The sequence below is a fragment of the Haemaphysalis longicornis genome, unplaced genomic scaffold, assembly GCF_048455015.1.
Source record: "Haemaphysalis longicornis isolate Haplotype H1 unplaced genomic scaffold, Haemaphysalis longicornis Haplotype H1 scaffold_35, whole genome shotgun sequence".
In the NCBI taxonomy this organism is placed as follows: Eukaryota; Metazoa; Arthropoda; class Arachnida; order Ixodida; family Ixodidae; genus Haemaphysalis; species Haemaphysalis longicornis.
Genome location: NW_027526352.1, coordinates 2,547,357 through 2,551,742, shown reverse-complemented (window position 1 = coordinate 2,551,742; position 4,386 = coordinate 2,547,357).

The window sequence follows — 4,386 nt, the reverse complement described above, 5'->3', positions numbered from 1 at the left end:
GATCTTACCATACGGTGGTCACTACACCTTACCCTTCCGAGCACTTCCACATCCTGCACGACGCCAGGGTTATCGCATAATATGAAGTCTATTTCATTTTTGTGCTCCCCATTCGGGCTCCTCCAGGTCCACTTCCGACTCTCCCGTTTACAGAAGAAGGTATTCATTATGCGTAGGTTATTCCGTTCTGCAAACTCCACTAGTAGGTCCCCCTGCTATTTCTACAGCCCAGACCATAGTTCCCAACTGCCTTGTCTCCAGCCTGATTTTTGCCTACTTTAGCATTGAAGTCCCCCATAACTACAGTATACTGCGTTTTTACTTTAGCCATTGCCGATTCCACATCTTCATAGAAGCGTTCCACTACTTGGTCGTCGTGGCTGGATGTGGGCGCGTAGCCCTGCACCACCTTGAGCTTGTACCTCTTATTGAGCCTAATTACAAGAGCTGCTACCCTTTCGTTAATGCTGTAGTATTCGTCTATGTTGCCAGCTATGCTTTTATTGACTAGAAATCCCACTCCCAGTTCTCTTCTGTCCTCTAGACCACGGTAACATAAGACGTGTCCATTTTTCAGCACCGTAAAGGCTTCGCCTGCCCTCCTAACCTCGCTAAGCCCTATTACATCCCATTTAATGCCCTCTAATTCCTCGAGCAACACCTCGAGACTTGCTTCGCTAGATAAGGTTCGCACGTTAAGCGTTGCCAGGTTCAGATTCCATTGGCGGCCTGTCCGGATCCAGTGATTCTTAGCACCCTCTGCTGCGTCACAGGTCTGACCGCCGCCGTGGTCAGTTGCTTCGCAGCCGCTGGGGACTGCGTACACTGGCTCAAATTAGCACACTTTTCATTGTTTATCCGGTTGATAAGTCGGTAAATAATTTATAAAGCGTGAAAGAAGAAAAACTACCATGCGCGGTCTGCGGCGGCCACACCAACTAAAGGCTGTGACGAAGGGAGGAAATGCACCATGTTTGGACGATGGCCAAGTTTAGCATTCAAACAAGTTTCGGTTTCGGTTCTGTAAAGCAACATGCTTGACATCCGACGGCATCGTTGGATGGGCAATCTCGAAATCTCAGTATTCGTCGTAACGCGCTTCTGCAATGTTCTCTGCTGTTCTCAGCCTCCTAGGACGGCTTAGAATAGTAGCAATCAGTAGCCGAGGCCCAAGCAGTGAATGAACGCCCTCTGCGTAGCCGCAGACACGCCATGCGCTTTTCCCCCATATTTGGAGCTTGTCTCACTCATGCCTGTTTCGTAAAAAGCGTGTTCGCACCAGGGCAAGGGTCTGTTGATTCTGGGTTGTGCCCACTGTCCGCAAGCAGTCGGTGCTAATGGCAGCAGCACGCCAACAAGAACTCGCTACTGCGTCAGCGTCAGCCTGCGTGCGTTCTGGGAACTAGTTCGTGGATCAGTGATGGTTACGGCCCGAAAATGGTGAACTCAGTATTGAAAACATCTGCCGAAAACGAAAACGTCAACTTCGACTAGAAATGTACCCTCGGGGATTGGAACTTGTGACATGCAAAATAACATACCTAGCACTTCAGACCACTCGGTCACGGGCCAGCGTTGACAGCATTGGAAATATGAGGTATATAATGTATAACCCGTATACACATTTATTTACTCTTAGCATTTCAAACAGCTTAGGTGAATATTTTTTTGTATAGCGCTCGTGCAGTAAGCATCCCCCAAATTTCCACAATATTTCCGCGAACCATTTAGGGATTGTTTATTTATTGTTTGTTGTTACTGCCCGGTCACGCCCAGATCTGTTATCCGTGTCCCAAGCGAAGCGCGCCTTCCATTATTTATTTTTATGCCGCACGGGCTATCTAATTCTGATAGGCAGACTGTTTCGCTCTATTATCACTAGCCCAGAACAATCTTTGATATACAATGTTCTGGATGTAAATCGACGGTTCCAGAAACACTCGCGCCGAAAGATAAAAGCCGGCAGAGCAGACGCCGCGGCATTCGACTCCCGATGCTCGCTTGAGCACGTCACTTTGTTGACTGCCGCTTCGCTGCCTCTGTGTTCTTTGAGTTGTTAGGGGAGCACAAGTTCACTCCAATAAACTTGTTCCCCTTAAAGACAACTTCGTCATCCTTGACTTCGTGACAATATCTCACGTCTAGCAATTGCATTTCTTAGACGGAGACCGTTCGCAGATGTTTGGTTATGCTAGTGACCGCTGTGCTTGTTGTCCCTATGCAAAAAAAGTGCTTCGTTCTCCATAGTTCTACGCTGTACGGTAAAAAGTATCAGTTGATTTTATTTCCTTAGTACCTATATTAACTTCACTGACTCTTCTCTCGCCTTCAAATGGCCTTAGAATTTTCTACTAGCGTACCAGTCAGCTAGCATCGCACCTGCCCTTGTGCAGCGCTTGTGTGGAGCGACCTTGAGTTGAAGGTAGATACAGTGTACAAACTAACAAAGTAACGAAAGGCACATTCTTCCATTCGCAAACGTGTCGTGGATTCGTTTCAACAGAGCGAACAAATTGCGACGACCTGTCGGAGGCCGGCGGACTAAATGCTGGGCCGAGTGACTTTGCCGGAAGGTCTGCGAGCCGTGCAGTAGCTCAGTCAAGCAAAGTCATCTCCTCCTGACGTCACACGAAAACGCCACAAAAAAATAGGCGGGGATTTAGAGAGGAGGACAGTATTTTCGAATTGATTTTTCTATTCGCGTAAACGCGCTCAGAGTAGTCGAAACATGGCCTATGAACTCCGCACTACAATTTGCGCTAGTAATCTCACAATGTTTACAAGTTACTTCAATGTCCCTTTAAATCCTTACTCACCCTCGCCTGCAACCACACACAACGTGAAGTACGGCGGCCTACGTCCTAGCAGTCTTTACCTCACCGACGTCCCGTCATTACAGCAGCTCGAGGGGCCCACGTTTTTTGGCTCTCATCACAGGCACCCTTTGTTTCGAGCACACTATCGCAGTACGTGCCCTCTCAGTAATACCACCGCGCCCACCCCCTAATTTTTAGTTAGACGTGCCCATCACCCCGAGACTGCCGCAGCCAGTACACTCATCAACCCTTTCCTCTTGGGAGCCTGAACAGTCCAACAATGCTCTAGCAATATCAGCAGTCGTTGACTGAGCGGATCCCCAGATAGTATCTGCGATTTTAGCCAAGGAATGACGACACCACTCATTGAGGTTGCTTCCCTAGCGCCCGAAACTTACGAGCCATTTCCCTCTGTTAAATTAGGGGAGCAGCGAAGCAGTTCAGCACGAAATATTGAAGTGACACAAAACAATGAAACGGAGGAGCACACTTCATTGCACTCGGACGTTGACGCCAGTCTCCTATTTTGCAGGCTGGGGGTGCGCTGAAATGAAATTTCCTTTGCCATAGACGGGTTTATGGCGAAACTGCACAGTGCAGAAGCACAACATGCTGCCTCAAAAGACGGACGCCGTTCGGTGCAGCGTCGGGCCAGTACGTGCAAACTCGCTGTGAACGTGGGTGCAGCCGGCGCATGTTTTGTTTTGTTATGGCTAGCGATCTTTCTCTTTCCCCCTATACCCTCGGCGAACTCGTCCATTTTGAATGCATGAACGGATTGACAAGGTCAATCCTCAACCACACAAGACGCTGGGCTGACTTTGATAGTGCATGAACGCATTGACGCTCCTAGTAACAAACACATTACTTCTTTGACCTAAAACTAGGACGTTGCCCTATTAAACGCAAGCGTAATTTTCATCATTTACAGTTCCTAGCCCGGATCATAACCCAGGCTTCCCAACTGCGCCATTCAAATACTTTCTTTTCTGGAGTCAATTTTCAGATCATTGGCGTCTGTGGTAGTCGTGATTTGTGGCCACTTACCCGGACAACATAGTACAAACTAACTGAAGCAAGCGCAACAAACCTTCCAATGTAGCAATTCGTCAGACAGAATTCTCACCTTATCGCCCAAGGTTTCACTGTTGTCGAAAACATGCGTGAATCCGGCCACCTTGCTGAATGCGCTTACCGCTTTCAACGTACCCTTCCACTCGGTAATCAATTTGTAGGTGGAGTTGTTGCAAATCTGCAAACACGGTAGCGCAGCGTATATCGGCAGTCAGATTCTATCAATTTATAAAAGAGCCCTACTTACACAAAACATTTCTTACATTGTACGACGCCACACCTAGTGAAAAGCGTGTATAGACAGTACACCGCCAAGGCATTGGTTGATTGATTGATTGTCGGGTTTAACGCGCCCACGCAACGCAGGCGATAAGGCGCGCCGTAGTGGAGAGCTCCGGATTAATTTTGACCACCTGGCGATCGCTAACGTGCGCCAAAATCTCCTACACACGGGCGTTTTTGCTTTTCGCCTCCATTAGAAAAGCGGCTGCCGAGG